This window comes from Mus musculus, chromosome 2 (genome assembly GCF_000001635.26).
Source record: "Mus musculus strain C57BL/6J chromosome 2, GRCm38.p6 C57BL/6J".
NCBI lineage: Eukaryota > Metazoa > Chordata > Mammalia > Rodentia > Muridae > Mus > Mus musculus.
In genome coordinates this window covers 75,305,710-75,331,682 of record NC_000068.7, presented here as the reverse complement: position 1 = coordinate 75,331,682, position 25,973 = coordinate 75,305,710, and the positions used below count along the sequence as shown (strand labels likewise).

The 25,973-nt window shown below is 42.2% G+C and overlaps 2 long non-coding RNA genes across 43 annotated transcripts in view; one reads left to right on the top strand and one right to left on the bottom strand.

Annotated features, from left to right (window-relative positions):
* The window catches only part of Gm39857, a 102,085-nt gene that overhangs the window by 64,424 nt on the left and 11,688 nt on the right, over nt 1-25,973 (top strand). The window contains exon 4 of the long non-coding RNA XR_866459.3: nt 21,966-22,087. This is a non-coding gene — a long non-coding RNA (predicted gene, 39857). The remainder of the gene's footprint in view (nt 1-21,965; nt 22,088-25,973) is intronic.
* 2600014E21Rik overlaps nt 9,276-25,973 on the bottom strand; it is a 184,753-nt gene continuing 168,055 nt past the window's right edge. For 30 of the 42 annotated variants that reach the window (XR_001783341.2, XR_001783338.2, XR_001783336.2 and 27 more), the window contains 3 exons: nt 20,541-20,666; nt 17,636-19,092; nt 9,276-16,659 (listed from right to left, as the gene is read on the bottom strand). This is a non-coding gene — a long non-coding RNA (RIKEN cDNA 2600014E21 gene). Of the gene's footprint in view, nt 16,660-17,635; nt 19,093-19,321; nt 20,667-25,973 lie in introns of all 42 variants that reach the window. The other 12 variants (XR_001783353.2, XR_001783354.2, XR_001783369.2 and 9 more) reach the window with 8 other exon arrangements.

The following is a 25,973-nucleotide window of genomic DNA, read 5'->3' as shown; positions in this document are numbered from 1 at the left end:
TTTTGTTTGTTTATTTGTTTGTTTTTATAGTGAGGACTGAACCCAAGGCCTCACACATGCTAGGAAAGAAATCTACCAGTAAGCCAAATTCCAATCTTATCATTATTAATTTCTCTCTCTCTCTCTCTCTCCCTCTCTCTCTCTCTCTCTGTCTCTCTGTCTCTGTCTCTCTGTGTCTCTCTCTGTCTCTCTCTCCGTGTGTCTCTCTGTGTCTCTCTGTGTCTGTCTCTCTCTCTGTCTCTGTCTCTCTGTGTCTCTCTCTGTCTCTCTCTCCGTGTGTCTCTCTGTCTCTGTCTCTGTCTCTGTCTCTCTCTCTCTCTCTCTCTCTGTGCTGTACGCATGGGCATAAGGTGTACTCACCATTTGTGTACATGATGCCAGAGGCTAACATCTGCTATCTTTCTCTATTGATCACTGCCTTATTTTTTTAGACAGTGAGCCTAGAATTCAATGTTTGGGCTAGATTGACTGTCTATTGTCTAGTGAGCCCCCTGAATCCACCCATCTCCATCCCTCAATGCTGGGGTGATAGCTGTGTGCCCTGGAACCTGGATTTTACATGGCTGTTGGAGATTGGAACTCAAGTCCTCATGCTACACAGTAATCACGTTACACACTGAACAATCTCTTCAATCTCTAATATTTTTAAACTGTTTAGTGGGGGGGAAATTATCAACTAATAATACCCTGCTGGGGCAGCATCTAAGGAGAATGGGTCCATCATTTTATGCTGAAGTCACTTGTTAAAATTTTTGTCAATAGCTCAGCAAAATAAAAACTCTACATGCCTTCAGCCCATAGACTCTATTGCTTAGGTTACTTTCTCCAGAAATGTGTGTGTGTGTGTGTGTGTGTGTGTGTGTGTGTGTGTGTGTACAAGACCAATGCAAGATTGTTTGTTATAGAATTTGAGAGAGAGAGAGAGAGAGACAGACAGACAGACAGACAGAGAGACAGAGAAAGAGACAGAGAGAGAGAGACAGAGACAGATACAAAGACAGAGATAGAGAGAGACAGAAAGAGACAGAGAGAAGCAACCTGAGGAGAATCTAAATATCCAGGAGTTAGAGATTATAAATATGACTCACACAAAGAGTGTAGAGCTAGGTGTATGGAACTCAGTTAGGAGTTGAGTGTGGTTCTAGGTACTTGGGAAGCTGAAGAAGAAGGATAGCAAGATCAGGGCCCACCTGAGCTGTAGAGTGAGTTCAAGGTCAGCATGGGCAACTTAGGACCTATGTTGAGACAAACAGTGAAAGGAGGCTGAGGACACAGGTTAGTGGTAGAGCACTTGCCTAGTGTTTGCATAAATTTGAAATCCTGGAGTGGTAGGGAGGGAGAGAGGAAACAATCAACCAGGATAAATTGTCAAAACCCGAATGTTAATAAAAAGAGGAAAAGTTGCATAAACTCCAATAGATGATGTCATTTAGTTAAACCATAGAACACATATAGAATTGGCATTATGTGTTATTTGTGCCACACGTAAGTATGCAAAGACATCACATATTTGTTCACTTGAAAGGATTCAACTCTAGAAAGCAACTTGCCTTGACCAATAGGAAGGAGACGAATTGAAGGTGATTGTGCTTGGACTCTGAAATACATCATTCAAAAAAAGATATTGACCAGTTGCCAATAGCTGTTGATTCTGGGAAGTATGGCTGTGAGAATTTGCTTAAACTTTCTGTATATTTTAAATTTCTAAAGAAAGGGTGGGGGCAGGAGGAAATTTCCTCGGGGAAAAGAATCATGGAGCTTTTCCTTTGAGCTTTAGAGTCTGCAAGCTTTCTTGTGAAAGAAGTTGTGAACTAATGTTTAACTTCCTCTGGAAGAAACTTCTGATGACAGCCCATTTCCTCCCATCTTTCCACACTACCACAGACAACAAGGCAGCCATTTTTAACACGGGGGTGACTCACAGCCCCATGTGCCCACAAGAGGATAGTGCTTGAGAACACAGAATTTTCATGAGCATGATTTGTGTGCTTCCAATTTTATACTTGTGTGTGTGTCAATTATAATTTACTGGAAACATTTCTATGTGGTACAGAATAAATGAGAGAAAGTGGGTTAAGCTGTGGTATTTAAATTCCAAAGGTAAGTGTATGTAAGAGATGGTCTGGTTAGGAGAGGTGAAGGGTCAGGGCATAAGATCGAGGAATGAGTATAATTAAAATATGTTTGACACCTGTGTAAAATTCTAAAGGAATTAATAAAAACACACTATATTAAAAAATAAAAACACCTCTATGAGAAAAGATGAAGTAAAAGAAAATATGAATACAAAATATATGGGTAGCAAACTATAAGCCTCATTTAATAATATGGTAAGAAATGTGTGCTAAATGTATAGAGTTACATCTTGTAAAAAAAAATCCCAGCATCTTTTAAGAAATTGAAATGTAAATAAATCATATACTTTGATTAGAATGGGGTAAGATTAGAAAATAAGAATCAAAATATAGTTGAGAGGGAAAAAAAGTCAATAAACTTTGGAGAGACTGAAAAAATCCTCTTACTATCAATTTACTATGTAGTTAACATTAACAGCTGAGAAAATACAAAATGTCTCATCATTCATTACAATGTGTTTCTCCTCAAATTTGTCTGTTGTCAATAACATTTGATTTTCTGGAATAAAAAAGAGGTGTTCTGAGAATAGGTGATGCTCCTGAATTAAGACTATCTAGAGAGTTTGTTTGTTTTTTTTTTTTTAAATTGAGATATTCTCCAGAATTTTTTTTTCCCAATTGCATGGTGACTTGATCAGGTGACATACAGTGACAAAAGGCATTGTGCTGCCACGGGCTCCTGTTGGACTTGTGAATAAGGCCGACTGAGCAGAAGGAAAATGACACTCCCAACATGTGCAGGATAAGGACAGAAGCCAGGTGGGGGTTAGGGTGGAAAGCCATTGTCTGGCCCTGGCCCTCTACTGTGCTTGAGCCAGGCATGGCGAGAAGAGTGCAGAATCCTATGGGAAGAGGAGACACTTGGGCAGTGAGTAGTTCTTTTATGATTCCATATACCCACAGTGCTTGTGATACCAGTTGGCTTCCACCAACCTCACCTGTCATCATTTGATGACATGGTAGAACTCTACATCTGTTCAGTGTTTGTAAAGGAGACATTCTTGTTTTGACACCATTGTTTCTGTGAAAAGGAAGGGAACCAGATTGGACATCAGGACCAGGAACTGGCAAAACCGGTTGATAATAAAAAATGGTAGGAATGAGAGTCTTTCAGGGGAGGTAAAGCCCACGCACGTTGCTGGAGCTCACAGGGAAATGCTAGCCTAGCAGTTGCTGCTTTATCCTGGAAAACATCTGGGCTCATTCTCATGCCTTCTGCATCTCCTGTGAAAGGGAGCTTGTCCCTGCCCCCAGCCACTTAACCTTTTATTATACTTGATACTAAAAATTAGTATGTTGGCAACTATATGGGTCCTATTTGTAGAGATAAGTCTTTGCTCCTTAAGCTTTGATTTATTGTCCTTGGATGTTTGGGGGTAGGGAATGGCTGGGTTTTTAACAAGAAGATAAACTTACAAATGGAAATTCTTTTAAGTCATAAATACCACTAGCTTGGCTGTTCCAGAGAAGTTCAAATAAAGACACTGGAATTCAGCAGCTGCTGAAGTGTTTTTCTTCTCTTCCCATTGGACAAGGAAAAGATGTGCCCCACTGACAGAAGAGTAGGCACCAGGACCTGACCTGGGCCTGGATCCATAAGCCGTTGAGAGGTCCTATCGCAGAGAAGGGTGGTACAGAGTGACAGATTGGTCTCCCTCCACCAGTTGACCTCTGAAGTGGAGATGTGCTCTGCACAGCAGTCTCCAGAAGGCACCTCATCTGCCTGATTTAATCCCAGCACTGTACTCGAGTCTGCATCTTCCTCTCAGGGTTCATTCTGGGTCAGTGACTGTACTCACCACCTCTGCTCAGCAATCAATATGCTTTTCATCTTTTCTCTTAGGCCCACACAAACCCTGGAAGGTATGAACTCCGAAGGCTGTGGGAGCATCTTGTTCACACGTATACTTTCCACAGCATGCTAGGTAACACATACCACTTAGTAGGAGAGTAACACATAACTGTCAGTTGATTTGTTAGGTAGACTTAGTGCAGTCTTCATTAAACACGTGGAGGGTTTTTAACAACAACAAACAAAACCAAGGTGATTAACGTCTCTCCACAGGCCTCACCTTACACCAACTAAACCCTAATCTCTAACTTATGTGCCCAGCATTGGTAGGTATGTGGAATCAGGGAATTCTGATTTATGGAGAAGGTCGAAACTACTATATCGATGGGTCTTCTGCTCTCTGTGGCTACATTCTTTTTGCTTCTGGGTTTAGATCCTAAACTTTAGAAGAACCTACCGAAACTAGGAATAGTAGGAACAAATATGGAGATCACTGAGTGTGCATACTGTTTTATAACCACAGTAGACCAGGCCTATGTGTGGTTCTGGGGAAAGGCACTACAACTAATGTATGTACAATGCATGTGTGTGCATGTGCATGTATGTGTATGGGGGCCAAAGAACAAATTCATGTGGCATTCTTTAGGAGCCATCTACCTTGCTTTTTGGAAACATTCTCTCACTGGTTTGACATTACCAATTATCTGGCTAGGCTGGCTAGCTAGAGAACCCAGTGTTCTCTTGCCTCTACTTCCTCAGCACTGGGTTTACAGCACACAAAGCCATGCCCAGATCTTTCACATGGGTCCTGAGGACTGAACTCTGGCAAGCATATTATCAGGACTGATACATCTTCCCAACCATCATTTTCTATGCCTTTTGGGACTTCAATGGTCTCAACTGTAAAATGGTTGCATAATGGTAATGGCTTCTGAAGACTGTTGTAAAAAATTAAACTTTTATGTAGAGCCTGTAGACTAGCATTTATGTGCCATGTGAGAAAGAAGCTGTCATGTTTGCTACAGTTGCTCTCTGCTTTGCTTAACAGCGGTCCTCCTCCCGGAACAAGCTCTCGGAGCCTTCTGACACTAGCAGTTCCTTTGTCCTCCTTTCTCATCTCTAATCTGGTGCTGTTTCTCTGACCCCTACAGTGTCTGGAATCTCATCTGTCTTAACTAGGGTTTTTGTTGATTGGTTAAACTTCTGTATTACTATTCCTCATCAAAGAAATCAAGGCAGGAACTCAAGCAGGGCAGGAACTTGGAGGCAGGAGCTGATGCAGCGGCCACGCAGGGGTGCTGCTTCTTGGCTTGCTCACCATGGCTTGCTCGGCTTGCTTTCTTATTAAACCCAGGACCATCAGCTCAGGGGTGGGACCACCCACAATGGGCTGGACCCTCCCCCATCAGTGACTTATAAAGAAAATATCTCACAGCATCATCTTATGGAGGCATTTTCTCAAATCCCCAGAGAGATTGTGCCAGATATGCAATATGGTTCATGGCTTTTCGGAGGAGAACCTTGAAAGACAGTCTGGAGTGTGCTTGGGTCTCCTGAGATGCAAAAGCCAAGAGCTGTCTGCGGGGTCTGCTTGGAATAGCTCTTTTCTACTGGTCATCAGCCATCAGGATATTTGGAACACTATGTGTTCCCAGCCTCTGCATCTACTAGATTCTCAAGAACCTTAACTGTGTCATCATCCTGTGGACTATTTTTACTTGGGAATCCATAGGCTGAAACTTGAGACCTCCTAACTAGTACTTCATGCCTGAAGTAAATCGGAACCTTGAGGCCATTGTGACTGGTGTCCCCTCCTCACTCATTCTGAGCACACTTCTAAACTCCCCCGCCCTCTCTCCCACTCTCCTGGATATTGTTTGACAAAAGAGCCAGCATCACCAGTGTTTCAGAACCCTCGTTCTTTTCTCATGTTCAGCTTTGGCTTGGTGTGAGGAAGCAATCACAAGAGAGAAAGGAGGAGATGGCCACCTGGAAGCAATAGGTCTGGACTCATTGTGAAGCCCTTGGTTTTGTTCTGTGGGTTTTCTGCTATGTCTGCAGCACAAGATCCTGACGAGGTTAAATAATTAATGCATGTGAATGTACGTTGTAAGCTCTAAAGCACTGCAGGAATATAATTAATTATGTTTATAATTACAGGTAATGTAATTATAATTGTAATTACTCTGTGGGTAGAAGCAGAATATATCTATCCTGTTCATCGTTTATAGCAGGTCACCCTTGGTGGAGCTCCTTGGTTAGATCATCAGTTTGTATATTTGAATCTGAATTACTTTCTCTGGCTTTATTTTCAAGATTGTGACATACTTGAGATATTTATGTGAGAAAAGTCTCATAGAGCAAGACTAGTGGAAGCCACACTTGGTAGCATCTCTGGCATTTATCTATTACAAATAAGTTAAGGCATTTTATTTATTAACTTGCCCATCTACAACAGTCCTTGCAAAGAATCACATAATTAAACTCAAAAATATGATATACACATATAATTTCTATAATTATTCTATATTTACATTTCAGTCAAAAAAAGAGTCAACTTCAGAAATTCATTACACTCTGTAGACTAAAATGTTTATTTTATGACTTAAGTGGCAAGTTTGTCCTTCATTCTAGATGATCTTTCTTAATACTAAGCTAAAATGTTTTGCTTTTTAAACAAAGCACTAAACTTATTAAAAGGAGCTGGTATTGGCTTCTCCTCCATTAACATGGTTAGTCATAGGAAGGAGCCTTTGCAAACATAACCTGCAGAGATGGCTTTCCCTGTGCTGGATGGAAGCACTGGAATTGTCATGGTTGATCGGAGAAATGATGTAATATGTATTGGAGCCAGAGTCGATGTTTTTTTTTCCTTTTGGAAAGTTATGGCAACAGCAAGATATTTCCCAGGCACCGTTCTCCTGGACCCCTTGTGGAAATGGTGAGATTCCACCCTAAGAAGCCAAACACCACATTTCCTTAGAGTCTCTGACCTTTTGCCATTGTCCACAAGCACTATTAATTGTTGTTAATTTCCAACACATCATTAATTATTCACCATTAAAGATGTGGGAGATGGCAGTGCCCTTCACTCATGAGCAATCGCATGAAGAAACTATTAATAACTACACGATGTATGTTCCTGGAAAGGTGTACAGTGGACTTGAGCCATTTGCATGGAAGGTGCTATGTCTCTGGTGACTGGGCTGTGACATCCAGCCCGTATGGGTGGGTGGGGTGCTTGAGTGACTAAGTCCTTGTTGAGGAAGAAGTCGCCTCTCTCCTTTAGTGACTGTAGGCATTTGGTCACTAGAACACAATGTGCTTTGCAAAGAACCTTTTCTCTTTGCAACTTGTCTCCTCTGTTGAGGAGGCTGTGCAGCTGTCGCGTAGGTCCCTCTGATGTCGCCTGGGTCAGACACACAATTAGAACTTGGTTTGGAGTTTCCTACTCCCACTTCCTTGCTGCTCACCAGACCATGCTGACAGGTCAGCATCCGTGCCGGGGAAAAGCTGCTCCCACTCAGCCCGGCAGAGATGGAGACAAGGCCATTCTATTTGACATTGGCTCCTGATGTTGGAAAGAATATACCCAGGTTGCCAGTTAGTGCAGAAATGTTTTTGTAGAAACTGTCTAGAAAGCTCAGAGATTGTTCCTGTAAATGGATAAGAATGTTCGATATTTAACATTATGTCAGAAGGCAGTTTCTTATGTCATCTTGGGCAATCAGAAAATGTCCAGATATCAAGAAAAGGGTTGGGAAAAGTCAAGGAGAAACTTTATTTTCCTTTTACAAGTGTACATTTTATTGGTGAAACTAATACAGCTTAGATTTCGGAGTTAAAATTTAGATTTCTTGCAAGGACGGTTTGAAGGTGATAATTCTTTCTAATTGGATCCCTTGTTTCTTGGTGAGAATTTAGATAGCCAGGAAGGTTTCTGAGGTACCCAGCTGTAAACATGGGGATTAAGACAACCATGAGCACTGGGCACTGCTCTTCATGGTTTGTGATATGATTCTGTTCTTCATCTAGGCTGAGACTGCAAAGGCAAAGACAGCATCCTAGTCTCCGCCTGTCCCTGTTCCTCTCTGTTGCTTGTTCCTCTGTGCTAGCATTGGGGGCTTTAGGGGAGCAATTTTCCATTTCCTAGAAGAGACTAAAAGTTGCATTACAGCACGCATGGCATCCTATGTCAGCACAGACAAAAGACCAGATTGGAAGTGTCAACAATAGCCTGTTTTCATACAAACATTTATCCTAACCTTCATTTTTTTCCCTATCCATAAATGAGGTGCTTTCAGTTCAGTTCTGCAGAGTTAGTAGTTAAGAGTCTGAGGTCTAAATTCCAATTTCTTCCTGTTATTTTAACCATTACATTTCATTGCTATGCAATAATCTATATCCAGAATAATTTCACCTTTTTTTGTATTTATTTCTTCTATCAGTGGCCATTTAGGTTGTTGAAAATTTGTTTCTCCCATTGAGAGTAGTGCTGCAATAAACATTTATCTATGGATCTCTTATTTATAGCTGTAAAACTTTCCCTAGAATTTCAATTTTATCAAGTGACATCAAATTAACCTCCAATTAGGCATGCTGTTTTCCAAGCTTTATTGCTTTACATCTATTTCCATAAACTAGGACAGGGGTCTTATGACTCACAGGCTCTCATCGGTGGGAAACATGGACCATTCCCATTGCTGTCTGCTACTTCTTCACCCAGGCCGATGATGTTTAAGGTGTAGGGGTAGAGCCAGTCTTTTTTGTCTCTCTACACTTCCTTTGCCTAAAGGGCAACACTCTCTCCTTCTTAGTCCTAGTTAAAGAGTATAGATATGCCCCGCTGCTTGAGTAGAGGGAAAAAGAGGACAAAGGAGAAACATCCGCTTCAAAGTAATACTAGAATTTAGTCTGGGGACTTGTAGACCTGCAGCCTCAGCATTTCAGAGGCTGAGGCAGCGGATTATGAATTTGAAGCTATTCTGGGTTACCCAATGAGACTCCTTTTCAACCAAAGTCTATATTCTTCAACATCATTTTAACAAATTAATTTTATTAATAACAATAAAATTACACGAGACCTAAACTCTCCAGCACTTAAAGCTGTTGCTATTGCAACACTCATCATTTCTGCATGGATTATGGGATAGTCAGTATTTCATTGTTTGTGTGCTTTGTTTCCTATAGGAAGGCAATGGTTGGGAATTAGATAAACTACCTCAGTATATTCCTGGCAAGAAGACAAGGACAAATTCAAGAAGAATTTAAGGGAAAGGGTTTGAATAAAGAATTTGTCTCAGTTAGGGTTACTATTACTATGAAGAGACACCATGACCAAAAGCAACTTAAGGAGGAAAGGGTTTATTTGCCGTACATATCCCGAATCACAGTCCATTGAGGGAAATCAAGGTAGGAACTCACACTGGGCCAGAACCTGGAGACAGGAGTGATGCAGAGATCATGGAGGGGTGCTGCTTACTGGCTTGCTCAGCTCTCTTTCTTACTGAACCCAAGACCAGAAGCCCAGCGGTGTCCCCACACACAATGGGCTGGGCCCTTCCCACCAATCACTAATTAAGAAAATGCAGCACAGGCTTGCCTGCCTATAGTCTGAAGGCTTTTTTCCTCCTTCCCCTTTGAGATTCCCTCCTGGCAGATGACTTCAGCTTGTATCCAGTTGCCATAAAACTAGTCAGGCCAAAGGGGGGAAACAGAAGAAAAGCTCACGATTTGGGGTCGTCAAGCTAGGGAAGTAAGAATTTTGTTCTTCTGATAAACAATGAGAGAGGAGTATAGTTTGCTATGGCGGATATAAAATGATGGATTTAAACTAGGAAGTTTAGTGTTCATCCCTAAGAGATGCTGAAGCCAAGGGACTTTTATTTTCTTTCAAACTGTAGCTTGTTTGGATGGAGCCCAGCCTGTGCTGTGTTTTGATGGGACTCTGAGACTGGCTCCCTATGTGGCTCATGGCTCATGTCTGTTCTATGTCGTTGCCGTCCCCATGCAGCTGCTATGCGACAGCTAACAGATAATGTGTTTGCATTCTCATGTCAAGCATTGGGCCTCTGAGCTTTTCAGACAGACCCATGTGCACAACCATAGAGTCATGGCGTCATGTACCAATAAATCCCCAAGACTAGAAACCTAGATGTGTTCTTTCCTCACCAGAGAGAGGTGCAGCTACCTTCTGGATTCTATTAGTTTTGCCTGTGAGAATCCTTGAGTAAGGTTTGGAGGGCAGCTTGACCAGAGGCATTCTGCATATCTCAGAGAAGAGGAATTATCCTGTAACTAGCTGAATCATCTACTAAGGGTTCCCAGGGCTGTATCCCGTGAATGAGTCGCAGCATTTCCTCTTCAACCCCACCACACATTTTAATCTCTTCCATGGAAAGCATTAAAAACAGTTACTCAGCAAATCGTATTCCACTCCGTTTTCCCACCTCTCCTCACCTCATGGTCACAGACACCTCCGTGCTCACTGTACCCTCCATCCTGCCTAGCCAGAAACAAACAAAACAAGGGCATTTCTAACCAGTTTATGTGAAGAGCTTTTAAAAATGGACTGCCCTGAGTTATCCGTGATGCTCTGTTTCTAGGACAAAGAATTATTGCTCTGACCTCATAGTTGCTCTTTTCAAGGACTTGGGTTTAAAGATTACGAGGAGCTATTCAAACGCACTTATTGCTCTCCCTTTAGGTACTGTCTCTCAGGGTGTGATGGAATACCCATTTATAGTCACAGACCACTTAGCTCCACAAGCATCCAAGACTGTAAAGATGAGAGACTCCTTCCTTTATTTACCCTTTCAGCCAATTTTCCCTGAGTACCATGGCAAGCTAGACATATAGATGCAGAAGTCAAAGATGCTGAGTGTCACCACAAGGAGTGGAACCTGCCTGCAAGCAACTGTCTACCGCTAACTCCAAAGACTGTGCCTACATTTTGTATCTGTCTTTTCTCTGATTTTTCCCACCTACATTTTCTTGTTATTCTTTGCCATCCTATACTCTTTCCTCTTCACAGTTTCTCCCCCTTTCGTTGTCATGTGATCCTATGTGACACTGAAAAGACCAACCTTGCTTTTTCTGTTCTTCTGTCTATTAGAGTATAGTGACAATTACTTGATAATGGTGAAGGACAAGACAGAACTTGGTACAATCCCAGCTCTTTCTACTGGTTTTAGGCATCTGAGAGTATGCCGACAGGATGAAAAGTTTAAACTATTTAGTGAGTGAATCAAACTATTGGAAAAGGAATACCAGTTTATGACTTGGAAAGAAGAGGCCCATATTTTCTGAGCAAAATGTCAGCTCCTGGATTAGTCAGGATTGGCTGGGTTTTGTTATTGTAATAAACAACCTCCAAATGTCAGTGCTTAGTCTAACAGAAGTTTACTTCTTGCTGATGCTATGTGTCGAACATGGGGCTGCACCAAACCTTTTAGGAATCCAGGCTATTCAGTACTTAGCCCTCTCAACATATGTTACCAAGGTCACTTCTGCAGGAGAAAGGGCTAAAGGGTCTTCTGTGGACATGCTTTTGGCACACACAGTAGCTCCGATCAAAATAGTAGACAGACCACTGGCTTGTCCAACTGCAAAGGATCCAAGTAGTACAGCTGCTGTGTGCCTCAAAGGACAGTGTGCCTGACACTGAGACACTAGCAGTGACTATCCACAGCACTTGGTCAGAATCAGGACCATGTGTGAAGACTGTGGGAAAAATATCCATCTGATGTGCTTTGAAATACAAGTGGAGACAAGCTTAAAGCAAACAGACCACTACTTTCAGCTAGACCCCCTCCTTGCCTCTGTCTTTTTGCTACACAGATGCCCCCCATAACCTCACTGCAACTCCTTGTGTGGACTTTTGCTTCCAGGCACAACACTTTCAGCAAACTCACACCTGCCTTTTATCTGATAATACAGCAATCTTAAATTGCTAAGATAATTTATCCCTAAGGTTGGATTGCTCCCTCCCCTTCATTTACACCTTCAATTAAGGAAGGGATGAGATTTGTGAGTCTTGGGTCATTAGGAAGCACCAGTGTTCTGAGCAAGACTGGGAGGTTATCAGTCTCTTGTGACAGTGGTGGAGGGTGGCTGCCAGCCATCCAAGGTGTCAAGTAAGGCGGGACTGTTCCAACCTGAATGCACAACCGAGTGTGTCACCTCCTGCAGACATATTCTTTCAAAATGAAATGAAGTTGTGTATAGTAATAAAAGTCTTTTGGTGTGGTTTTATATAATGTCCCAGGAGTTTCAAAATAAGCAACTTTGGGGCAATTGTAAACCAGGTTGCACTCCAGCTAAGAGTGGGCACAAGCTCATGAGGTCCCTTGATAAGGCCAGTGTAGAAGAAGAGAGAGATGACAAAACCAGCCTGAAGAAACGAGCCTTCAGATTCAGGCTGATTCTTAGCAAGTAGCTTGGCTTTCTGCTTTGGAGCTTTCATGACCTTCAGCAAGTTACATAACATCTTTAAGCTTTAATTTCCCTTAAGATGAAGATGAAAATAGTACTTGCCTCATATGCTTGTGAAAATTTAACAAGCTGATGATACTTAGCGTACCGCCTGGCTTATATTAAGCAGTCGGAAGACATTAACTGTTACCAGTAGCTGTGATGATTAATATAGCTCAGGGGTAGGTAGCTTTTACAGAATTGGTACCACAAACAACCCCATGCAAGACCCAAGGAAGATGACTTGAGTAAATTTGGCAGAAGTTTTCAAGTCATAGATTCACAAATGTGTGTGTGTGTGTGTGTGTGTGTGTGTGTGTGTGTGTGTGTGTGTGTGAGAGAGAGAGAGAGAGAGAGAGAGAGAGGGAGGATGGGGATTAGAAGAAAAAATAATGGGTAAGGAGAGACATAGGATTAAAAATGAGACAATAAAATGAAAAGAGATAACAATTATTTTGCATGAGTAGACTTACTCATGTCTGCATGATGTGATGGGTAAGCATTATTGTATTATTTTCATTGTACCTTTGAAGGAAATAAACTTTAGAGAGGTCAGTTAAAGTGAAGTGGTTGTGATGAAAGGATCCAGTTGTGGTGCCCAGGTTAACCAGAGCACAGGAAAAGGCGGAGTGATTCACATGGACCCGGAGTTGACAGAAACCCTGTCCCTGGGCACAGGTGGTCAGTCCTTGTTCCCGAATGATCTGAGGCAGTTTTTCTTTCAAATCCTTAGAAGTATGAAGCTTGAGCAGTAAACAAGAAGCTATCCCAAGGTGGTCCCCATGACTTTTGGGAGGCTGGGTGACTAAAACACATAATTTAACAGACCAACCTTGATGGCAAAGCCAGAGAAAAATGTCGTGATCATCTAAAATTGACCACTAGATGGAGCCTTGTGGGGTGTAGAGACCTACCTGAGCATAATGATCCGAACTCAAATCCTACTCACCCCACCTCCGCAGCAGGCTTTGTCTTTGCAATGCTTTAAGGCCAAGAAAATCGTCAACACCATGGTTTCTACACTGATCTGCAAACTTCCATTAATAGGCTTCACTGTGAGTTCAGAGATCAAAAGTAAAAGCTGGATGGAGAGTCGGAGGAAACTTAAAAACTTCTAGGTTCTTATATTTAGGGCCCACGAGCACTTTGGGGGATAAAAAAAGTAACCTCCATGTAAAATGTCCTTTAAAATAGCCTTGTAGGCTTATCTGAAATTAACACCTCCAGAACTCTGTTCTGTCTCTTGGTTGAGTTAAACCATTTGTGTCTTGATCTTATTTGGCAGGCCCCTGGAATCAGGTGAGAAAATGTCCAACACATTGCTGCATTGTAGCCTACTACCTTAACTCTCTTTGAGACTAGGAGTTGGGCCTGGGTTTAGATTTCCCCCCCTTTTTTTATCTGTGTATGATTTAGTGTTCATCTTGCACTAGACACTAAAATGCATTGTTTAATTATCTGAGCTCAGCACACCATTTTATAATTCATTAGTCAGTTGCTCCTTGCAAAAGCTTATTTCTGATGAAACAATAGTGGGAACCAAGCAACTGAACTATTTATCTCTCTTTAGGGGTTGGGGGTTAATATCTGATAGCTCATAACATCTTTATTATAATGCATTTATAATGATTTACTGGAATCATTCTATGGCTAAGTATCTAATGTCAAAGCCGAGATCTGGCATGAAATAAAATGCTGTATCCTTGGGTAGCTCTAGGGAAAGAAAGGGCTCAGCCAATATTTTCTGAGTAATTCTACAAACTGTAATAAGGGTAGGGGTAATTGCCTTAATGTCAATTAAGCTATTAATAATGCCCATCTTGTCATTCCTAAATGTAGCAGTGTCTCAATCATACATTACTGTCCCCTGTTAGGGCCGCACAGAAATGAGATCAGAGTGCGGTGGAGGAGGTTCATCTAGCAGCCTCTTGGCTCTATGTAAGAGAAAGCTTGGGGCTTTATTTATTAGTTTCTGATAATTTCTACCTATTATGTATTTGTGAGGGCAAACACTAACTATGCTTGTGAACAGAAAGAATTCAGTCTTAAAGGAAGTCTCCCCTAGGGGCTTCCAAGATGGCTCGGGTATCCGCTTCCAAGTTCGGCAAGCTGAGTTCAGCTCCCAGGATCCACATGGTAAAAGTCAAGATCCAACTTCTTCAAGCTGTCCTCTGACCTCCACAGATGTATTATGGCACATGGGCATGTGTTCCTGTGCGTACACACACACACACACACACACACACACACACACACACACACACACACACACACAGATACCTTTTAGACAACTGGGAAAGGAACTTCCAGGAAAACCAGTTTTCCAGAGGATAGGCCCCCACCCAACTCATGGGCCAACTGCTCTACTAACACATACTCTGGAGGGTGTTTTAGAGTAGAGGCCCACTCTGTGGCTACCCCTGTCACTGTGTTGTGTGCATTCTGTTACCAGGCCACACTGTACACAGATGGTCCTTAACATCAGAAAGCAAGGAAAGAGAAATGAAGCTGAAGCACTGTCACATAGGAAGGAAGCCAATGGTTGTTCAGTGATTTTGAGCAGACAAAGTCAATGCTATCAGCATGTCTGGAATAAGGAATAGGAAGAGACGAGCTCTAGGGCCAGGCTAGGGGAGAACTCACCAGCTCCTCAGAGGGCTCTAAATCATGACACTCATCTTTCGATGGAGAAGCAGGATGAGACCGTCTTTAGCTGGCGCTTACGGTTCTCTTGGGTGAGAACAGTGAGCAGCCACCCCCTCCGACCCCACGGTGGCTGTCTTGGTGAAGTGAACTTCTCTACTTGATGATATTTAGAGCTCATTAATTTGTCCCAAGGACGCTCATTGTATGGCAGTTTAATGACAGAAACCTGTTTTAATGCAAATGGACATGTAATCCCACTGACCGACTTGGAGGGTGTAAATTTAACACAAATGCTAGGGACTGACACCTGAGTTTAATAAGATAGAGAACCAGTTCCTAGATCCAGGCACACCCGAGGGACATTGCTTGGACCCCCCAAGTCCTGGCCATTTTAATGCAGCTGTCGGTTACCATGGCAATTAAAAGGGGAGGGACTTCATGAAGCTACCCCCAGATACTGGGTATCCAACGAGGGAGGGAGACAGGGATGCTCAGGGAGGCAGTGAAGGTGAATGGAGCCCTGTGCTGTTGCCCAGGGCACTGGTTGGGGAAGATAAAGGTCGAAGCTAGGAGGCAGCCTCTGTCCTGGGTGATTTGAAATGCCTGACCTGGCAAATGTCTACCAAAAGAATATAGAAGCTTGTCTGGGACCTCTTTCTCCCAGCTGGTTAAAAAAAAAAAAAAGGGGTGGGGGGGAATCCTACCCTACCACTGAGTGGGTGGGGAAAAGGGACAGCAGTAGGAATTGTTTGTGAATATTTGCTAGCTTATAATGCTTTGGGGATACTACATCATTCTGTAAGGATTCCTGAATAAGGTTATTATGGGTGAAGTCATTTTTGTAATAAAGTTGGTTGTAACTGTGGGTCATAAATCATGGGTTCTGGTACTTAAAAAAAAAAGCTAAACAAGCCTCTGTTACCGCACACTGTCCTCCTTTAAAATATTTTGATTTCACTACAAATCTTCTATTGACCGGCATGAGGGAAATCCACCCAGGGAGCCAAGGATTCCCTCTGTCCCCACAGCAGTGACAGCCGTCGTGCTAGCATCTGGGCCTCCCGGGATGATTTCCTGAGGTGTGATGGTATTTATGGTGTGCTTTCTCTATCAGAAAGGCAAACAGCCTCTCAAGTGACCCCAGAACGTTTGCATCATGGCTTCTCCTGCTAATTGATTCATCCCCTGGCAGGGCCTGAGACACAGGCTGTCAGCTGGGCACACTCCTTCCTGGCTGCAGACGCTGAAGATTAAGGTGAATAATAAGCAAAGATGTTAATAAAATTGTTAAATGTCAAAACCGTACAACCCACGGCCATTCGAAGCCTGTCAGCTCTTCTAGAACCATTCTGTAAATAAACACTGTCTCTGCCCCTTGTCCTTTTTCCCAGCCGAAACTTCATAACCCTTGTTAAGGGAATTAGGAAGTGTCTCGAACAACACTGCTTGTCTGATCTCTTCCACTGCTTCTTCCTTTTCAATAAGGGTCCAGGCCAGAGTGAAAGGGAAGGTTATCATATGAAATGCTTCTCAGACGTAATAAAGCAGAAAGGAGAAGGTGGTCACAGCGGCAGTTGTACGAGGGACGGAGTGTGGATCTCTATAGCTCAGTGGCTGCAAAGCAGAAAATGAAGATTGTAAAAACGTCACATAAAGAAAAAATGCACAGTGGATTCGTTTTGCGATGCCCATAATTCAGTAATGCCTTTAAGTAGCTAGAAGAAATATAATAAATGTTTTTCCACAACATTGATCATACTGTATCAGAGGAAATATTAGTGTGCAGGGAGCCATGATTACACTGGTAGTAATTCTCAGTGCAGAAAACTGGGAGAAGATGGGACCCTTTATGGGCCCAACTTTTATTGGCTGCAGTTATTTACCTTTAAGAATACGCTTAATACAATGTCCTATAGCCAAACATTTTGGGGGGAATTCAAACCAGCCTTTTCAGTAAATCAGAAACCCTGCCACCATTTTATAGAATGTATGTATATGTGTGTGTATATATATATATATGTATATGTGTGTATATATATATGTACATATATAAGCATATGCAAAAGTATATATTCATGCGGATGCTCTGATACGTTCCAGAATACAAAAGCAAGGCAATTGACCATGTAAAAATTCTAGGAAGCCTGTAAAACAGGTTCTTCCTCTGTATTCTAAACCCCGATAGGAGTGGACAGGTTTACAGCCTGTGATTCCATCCAAATGTCACCTGTATATATAACATCTCTCCAAAGAAATTAACTGGATTATTGGATTATATACTGTAATAAAATGTGTGGTCGAGGAGAGGATATGCATGCCATGTGACTGAATTTGCAGCTTCTTCTTCTTCTTCTTCTTCTTCTTCTTCTTCTTCTTCTTCTTCTTCTTCTTCTTCTTCTTCTTCTTCTTCTTCCTCCTCCTCCTCTTCCTCTCCTCCTCCTCCTCACCTTCCTCCTCCTTCCTTTCTTCCTTCTCCCTCCCCATTCTTCTCATATCCTAACGCACCAAAGAAAACTTTGCAAAACAGGTCTGGTTTTTTTTTTTCTTTTCTCTTTTTTCCTTAAGTAGAGAAGAAACCAACTGTTTGTACCTGCCTCTTGCTCCTCTGGCAGGAGCTGGTAATGCTTATTGCTGGCTGAAGCTGTGCCGGTACAGACGGCTCCTATGTTCTACAGAAAAGTTCCACATCCACTCTCCGTGGGCTCCAGGTGAACTCCAGAACTCATTCTATGCAGGGCTGGAGTACATGGCATAGACTCCTGCAGAATTAAAAGGAGAGGTGAGACCTGAGCTTGCCCGATGCTCTAGAGTCCTGATAAAGCCCTGTTGTGAAGGTGACTAAGAGGAGCCAGAAGGCAGAGGAAACTCAGAGGGAACAACCACGACAAAGCATCTGGACCATCCAGCATCCGGACAGCCCAGCATCTGGACAATCCGGCTTGCAGTTAAAAGGCTTTCCCCAAAGCAATGCAAACTGGATAAAGACTGCAGTCAGCTGCTCTGCCTCAACCATCTCGTCCCTAACTCTCCTTGACACAAATAGGAATCTTGTCCCAGGCAAAGGCGGTCTTTCCTCCTCTTTCTCCCAGGACTCTTTGCTTGATGTAAATCACAGGCTTGGCCTCTGTAGCTGGACACCTGAAATACATTATGCAAAGAAAGGGTACTTGGAGTTTTTTGTTGTTATGATTTTATTTCAGTGACATTAAATCTTAGCTTTAGTATGTGCTTTCCACACTGGATTGTTTACTGCTTTGTTTGGTTACTGTTTGTATCACAGAGGAGAAAGTTCTCTCAAACTTCCTAAGGAGACAGGTGGTTGGAGGAAGGCCGCCGAGTCTGTGAAGCCTAAGGGAGAGAGGTAACATGTATACCTGGCAAGTCTCTCTGGAGGAGCGGTGCCTGGCATGTCCCTGTGTCGCCTGGTGCACTCGACACTGACATGACCATGCACGACTCCCAGGCTGGTATAACATCACAGACTTCTGTCCCAGTTTCTTGCCTGAGCCAGGCGGGAGACACTTTGTAGGCAGCTTTGTACACGTAACACTGTTCTCAAGCAAAGACAGTTGTTCCTGGGTGTTGGCTTCTTTTTATTAAGGTAGAAAATTTTCTTTTTGTCTTACCTAATTAATTTCCTGGCAGTTGAAAGAGTACAATTAAAAGCAAGGATGTTTCAAGGTGGTTTTCTTTTTGAATTTCCTCTTGGGAATAGTATCCCATTAAAAGCTCAACTGAAAAAGTTTGGTAAGGTTAGGTGGGAAGTCCTGGTCTCTCATCTCTCTTTTCTCTTTTCTTGCCCTCTTTGTCCCTTCCTCCTCTCTTCCCTTTGCTTCTTTTTCATTCATCTATTCTCTTCACTATCCCGTTTTTCCTTTTCCTCCTTCTTTTAATTCATCTTTAATAAATACTGATGAGTTTCCTAGTGAGGTTCTACAATAAAACACGTTCAGGGTTGCAGAGCCTTCCCTGAAGCGTTTACCAACGGAAGGTAGTGAAACTTCTGGTATTGCCGGGTGTGTAGGTCAGGCATCACCCCTTCTGCACCTGCAGAAACAGATGGATTAGGGGAATCAGAGATACTCCTCAATTTTAAAATTAACGATTTTTAAATTTTAAAACAATAAGAATATATGATTATAAAACAGGTTACATTTGAAAAATGAGATACACTTGTAATTATTGCGATAGCCGCTGGATGGCACTGTTGCATACATCTGGTGGAAAACCTTTCCACTTAGCCCGGCATCGGGTTTTGAAGATTTTTAGGGGTTACCTTTTGACTGGACAGATGCCGTCAGACTTGTAGACTGTCTTCCCTTTTGGAGAAGTTGGTCCAAATCTCAAATGTCCCTCTCCACTGAGAATTCTCATCTTTCCAGATGAGGGTCCTCAAACAATTCAGTATATTTAAAAGGAGAGTTATCCTTTTATGATGGTTTCCAACATTATATATTGATTGTAATGAGCACACTCTAAATTCCAAGTGGAATAAGGCAAAAATTAAGCTATAGACGCCCTGGATTTATAAGGTGCCCTCCCCGACCCCCCAAATAGCTTCCAACAGTTTCCTATCTGTTCACTCATCTGATTCCCAGCAGTCTTAGGGAGCTACCTGCTTTAGTTCTTAATGGAGTCAAACTTGAGGTGTGAAATAAAGGCAATGAAGTCATAGTTTGTTCTGGCTTTGCCCAGAGGAAAGCAAACTAAATGTATGCTCCAGGCAGCTTCCAGTTTGCAAAAATCACTTGTTGAAATTTTGCTAGTTCTTGAGTTTATTTTTATTTTTATTTTTTTAGTTTTACCATTATATACTCCATGGACACTTCGGGACTTAAAATTTTATTTTGACAAATATAGGTCATTTTGTGCAGCTGACGTTATACAGAAATTGGACCTGGAGAGTGTTCAAATGCTGGGGGGGGGGGGGGGGGAGACCTTGCCCAGCTAAAGCAGTGAAGAGAAATGGATTAACAGATGGTACAGCAGTCAGCCTTCCATATGACCATGAGCTTCAATGGCGCTGTGTAGTTCAGTGTCTTTCTTTTGACTCCAACTTTGAGCTTGTTTTCTTTAACTTCCTCTTGTGCCTTTGGCCTGGGGAAGCCAGAGGGCTTGGGGGACTACTGGCCTAGATTTTTAGATGGGGGGAGGGATGGAACTCTGTGTTCTAGTGAATTATCAGAGAGCTATGCTGCCTGCCGTCTACGGGATGCTTTGATCCAAAATTTCAGTCATTGTTTCCACATTTAGGGGCTGGAATGAACATCAAAGGAGTGGGTGTACGGAATTTACTGAATGCCAGGGAAGTACAATAACATACAGAGGACATAAGCAAATCCCAGTGGCAAAATTTGCTGCCAATTCTTGTGCATAATAGAGGCCCTAAAGTGACAGTCTATCTTTGACAAATGCATAATGATATCAACGCCAAGGGAAGGAACTTGCATGCTGAAAGGTGAATAGAGGAGTCAGGAACAATTCAGTGGACTTACACACTTCCTCCCTGTGTTTTCTCACAACAAGGAAAGCAGATGTCACAAGTGTATTAGGTAATCGGTGGATGGGGCTGCAGGCTTGCCAGCAGGTCTGGACCAACCTGGCTCTTTCAAGATATTTCTCTGAAGATGAGAATAAAATATGATTATAAGTTATTTATCTTCGGGAGGGAAAAAATAAGGAATAAGTAGAGTGAGAATCACTCTCTTGTTCTGTCTTGGGTAGTTCCAGATTTTAAGGCCCATATGTTGTTTGCTATAACTTCTTCGCCTCCCAGGGCCAATGCATTTCAAACACTCCAGCTAGTCACTGCTCTGAGGAGTCTCAGAAGCCAAGGCTCATTTGTATCCAGAGTCTTTGTTCAAATATGGATTTTGCTTAATTTCTGTGCACATAAAGTAAAAAGCACAGAACTGAAACCAGGCCGTTGTGTGATCATCTAAAAACCTACTTTTCAAGCTCCTTTAAGTTTTAGTTTTGATATAAAAACAATAAAATGACCATAAAAAAGTTTTCAGAAGCGTTGACATTACGAGCAGTCACTAACCAAGGCTGTTCCCAGAATGACTGAACAAATCTGGATGGAATTCTTGAGATGTTAACGGCCATACAGTTCCATCTCTAAATATTTCATCTAGAAGGTGATTCGATGAGGATCCTATAGAATAAGATTCACGCCTCCAGGGTCCCAGAAGCTATGTGGCTATGGATTTCACTGTTGTCACCAGAGTTGCTATGGGAAGGCAAAGGCTGTTTCTTGCCCTCAGTTTGAAAAACTTAGAAAAGGCAGACAAATATAAAGATGATGTCTGTAAGCTACTTCAAAAACAGTTAGACTGGGTATAGAGGTTTTTGAGGAGGGAGTTTCAAGTATGCAATCAACAGTGGAAACAGCGTCTATATCTTGTGTGCTTACACTAGTGGTGAATACAACAGAAGCAATGGCAAGGTGTGTGTGTGTGTGTGTGTGTGTGTGTGTGTAACTCTACTTGTGCCAGCCTACTTCAAAAAAAAAAAAAAAAAAAAAAGAGCCAGCATTTCTGTCTTTGGCTTTAGACAAACCAGGCAGATTTTGTTTTTATAGGTCGAAATCACATCCAGCACAGCCCTCCTAGCTCTTCTGTACTTCTTACAGTTCTTCTAAAGCCTTGCCTAACGTAGTAAATGGGGGTCCTGGAAGGGTCCTGCTGTCTATTGTGCATGTTAAGTAAATGCAATAATTCTCATCATTTCAGGCTCCATAATGAAGTGGCCCAATGCTTGGCAACCTCAGAAAGTGGACAAGCAGGCATTCAACTGGATGAGCCAGGGCTTTCTGGCATTAAAAGTGTAATATTTATGAGCTAATTTAATCACAGAAGAAAATATTGAGTAGGTGACTGAGTAAAATGATGACTGTGTATTATGTTTTCGCCATGCAGCTGGATAAACACATTCAGTGACAGACCTTGGCAAGGACTGCAAAGATGTTCTCGACAATGCTGTGACTAAATATTAGGTGCTGTCTAGAATTCACCGCACTTGGGGGCTTGAGCAAAGCCAGGTGAGTTTGAGCTGGCAAATGTGGATGAAGCTATGTGTGCTCATGGGATCGTATAAACACTGGAGTCTTTTTGCTGCCTGGGAAATTGCTGCTCTAGCATTCACTTTCATCTATGTCCCCGAGAGAATTTCCCACTCAATATCTTAGTCTGAATGTTGGGGTGGGGGAGCTTTTGATCATAGGACCCAGGTTTCTGAAAGCCCAACCAAAGCATTCCCAATCACACAGACCTGGGGAGAGAAGAAATGCTTTGCCTAGACATCAGAGACCTGACAAAGAAGATTGCATTTTGCTCTGACTTAATCTAAAAGAGTAAAAATTTAAGTTCTGCTAGCCTGCCTCTGAATTTCTTTAAATTACATCATTTCTGGTTTCTAAAACAACCATAAGGATATTTGAGAAGAAAGAATGAGCAGTATTAACAGTTCTGAAGGATTTGTATCTAAGACAAAAAGAAATCCTTGCACACGAGAATCTCAAAAATTCAACAAAATGGATCTTGGTGGATTCTTTCATTCTCCTCTGGGTTTTTATTCTACTAATAAAGCAAACATTTTAAGGTCTTAGTTCTTATTGTTGAAGCATGTAAAACATCTTTATACAAGGAGGAGGAAGAAGAAAAGGCAGAAGAATAAGAACAAATCTACCTGGGTCTAAGAAGATGGCGCTATGGGTAACAGACATTGGATTCTCAGCACCCACATAAAAAAGTCTAGGCGTGTAATCTTAGTGATGGGGAAATGAAGACAGGGGAGTCCAGGGGCATGCTGGCCAAGCAATACTGCCAACTAATGAGCAGCAGACTCAGTTGACCCTGTCTCAAAAATAAGACTCAGAACTATAGAAGACATCCAATATCTGACCTTTACATGTATACTCACACACACACACACACACACACACACACACACACACACACACGCACGCACGCACACACACACATGCGCACACACCTTTATGAATGTGGTCATGTGTGGCAATCTAGCTAGATGTCATAGCCAGATGTCCTAGTTAAGGCTTTACTGCTGTGAACAGATACCATGACTAAGGCAACTCTTATAAGGACAACATTTAATTGCTGCTGGCTTACAAGTTCGAAGTTTCAGTTCATTATCATCAAGGTGGGGATGGCAACATCCAGGCAGGCATGGAGTAGGAGGAGCTCAGAGTTCTACATCTTGTTTTGAAAGACAAACAGGAAAAGACTGACTTCTAGGCAGCTAGGATGAAGGTCTTTGAGTTCACGCCCACAATGACAAACTTTCTCCAATAAGGCCACACCTACTCCAACAAGGCCACACCTCCCTATAGTGCTACTCCCTGTATCACTGTCTTTTGTTCTTGAATGGTAACATATCGAGTTTAAACTGCTTGTTCCAAAAACTATCTTATTTTCACTTAGAAGATATTGATACACAAATTTATAATATCTCTGTGATTATCATTCATACCACCCAACATAATAAAGCAAATATGGTGACTCACAAGCTAATTAATTTTTTTTTTTATTTTGAGGAAACCTCTCAAAAATCTTTATTTTTAAAAGGAACTTTGACTCATCTACTAATTGCTCTATATTTTTGGTTAATTGACACATTCCATTAATATAATTATTTAACAAATAAATTGACTTAAGCAGCACAAATAAAAATTTCAAGAAATATATTTAGGAAGCAAAACATGCTGAGAACTGGTGTTGGTTTGAGCGTGGAGGATGAAGGAGATCTGGTGTTAAGGGTAATTGTTTAGAAGATGGGAGAGGAGATAGATTGGAAGAAAAAAACTTAGTTCCATTTTGGATAAATTCAAAACATTTGTAAAGCATTCAAAACATCAAACATCCTAAAGGAAAAAAGAAATCCAGGAAAAGCCCATAAAGGCAGCTGTCATCGCAAAAGAATGCTGGGCTTGCAAGCCGAGGGTTTCAACAAAGATCTTGACTCTCTCCGACAGGTGTGGCTCATGCCAAGGCCTGTTCATCTTAGCTCTCATTTTCCTCCTGTACCCTAGAAATATCAACCTCTATCTCATTATCTTCTTGGGAAGACAAAAACAGTAATCCTTTGAAGACATTATTCAAGTATCTGATCTATTTTTGGGTTCTACCTAAAGATGTAAGAATTAACAGTAAGAAGTGAGTTGTGCCCTCCCTGACCTTGGAGCTATGGAAGCTTCAGGTTGTACTTCATTGTGATATAGAAATGGCCAGATCCAAGAACAGTATCAAATTCAGCTAGCCCTGAAAATGTAATACAAATGACATTGAGAAACAATTATCTCCATGATAGTAATTTCTCAAGGGAGTAATTCCAGAATTCCCAGGAAATAAGCACCTGCCAAGAATCATAAGCAGGACAAGGCAGAAGGAGGTTTAGATAACCAATGCAGAGCATGGAGAACACACACAAAGGCTACTGATGCCGGATAAACACCCAAAGGAGTCAAGTTCATAGTCTTAAAAGTCATCAGCTTTAAATGCAGTCAACTTGCCCACCTCATCAACTCTAAATTCAGGAAGAGTGTTCATGCCAACCTCACCAAGGGTTTTGTATTTTACTCGCCAAAGACAAAGGGCAAAGCTAAATAATAACTCTAGGCTGCAGCTCCAGCTCAAGGTCCAAAGGTACCAGTGGCCACTGGAAGGCTCAAGAGTAGACGTTTCTGCCTGAGAAAATGAAAATGGAATGACTAATATCATCCCAGATCTTCTGTCTGCATCAGGGTAGGGTTTTCCCTGTGGCATTTGTAAGAGTGGACCTAAGCTGACAAACAAAAGGCAGGAAAACAAGGAAGCAGGAGAGGAAGAGATAGAAGAAGGGAGGGAGGGAGGGAGGAAGAGGGGAGGTATATTCTCTGTAAATGGCTTTTTATAAATGTCCATATAAAGTCTCAGATAGACTTTTGTTGGCTTTCTGTGAACCTACCTTGTGTCTTGACTATGCTGCCACAGTCTCTCTCCTCTGTTCTCTACCTTCAGGGAGAGATCTACTACCATGACCTCACATCTAAGGGTGCTCACTTAATCTGGGAAAGGTTTTGGAGAATAATAGTTAATTAGGGTAAAAGTCCTAAGGGCAGGAATCACAGCTCTGGAATGTTCCAGACCAGCAGTCAATATTAATTGAGTAGGATTCAACATTGCCATTTTACTGCTAGGTGTTAAATTTGTGGAGAGGGGAAGAGATTCTAACCAGTTGAGGGAAAACAACTCCCACCTTACTTGGGTTTGAAACCAAACATGGCCTCTGCCAAATCAAGCAAGGGCTTGTCCACAGTGTAGGAATATGGACAAGGGCCTTGGGAAGCTGTGTGAGAGCTAATGTTCTATTACCACCATTTATGATTCCCTAGGGCAAATTCCTGGTTCCACCCCTACAGCTGCATTGAAAATCTGTGCAGTCAACTTTCTCTGACCATCTTAAGGTGAGGCAGAGAGTCTGGCTTGCGACAGTGACAAGGGCAGCTCCTGAGTAGATAGACCCAGCAGGAGGGAATTGAAGGTTGCTCAACCTGGGGGGAGAGTGGGGTAGGTAGATTTTGTGAAATAAAAGGAAATTCAAACGTGTTAAAAGCCAATGCTGGGACAAAGGGTGCACATCTACCTGAAATCCGCCCCACTCTTACAGCCCATTTTTGGTGAATAACTAAGCTAGTAGAGTAAGGGCTGCATCTCAGTTCATGCCTTGCTATGGTTTGGTAAGTGTCCTTCAAAGGAGCATGTGTTAAAGACTTGGTCCCCAGAGTATCACTATTAGAAAGAACTGAGGAGTCCTAGGAGGTGGGAGCCAGTGTGATGCTGTGAGGCTCTTAGGTCACTGAGGGAGTGCTTTCTAACTAAGTTGTAGGTCCTTGCCTTTCCCTCTCTGTCTTCTAGCCACAAGGCCAG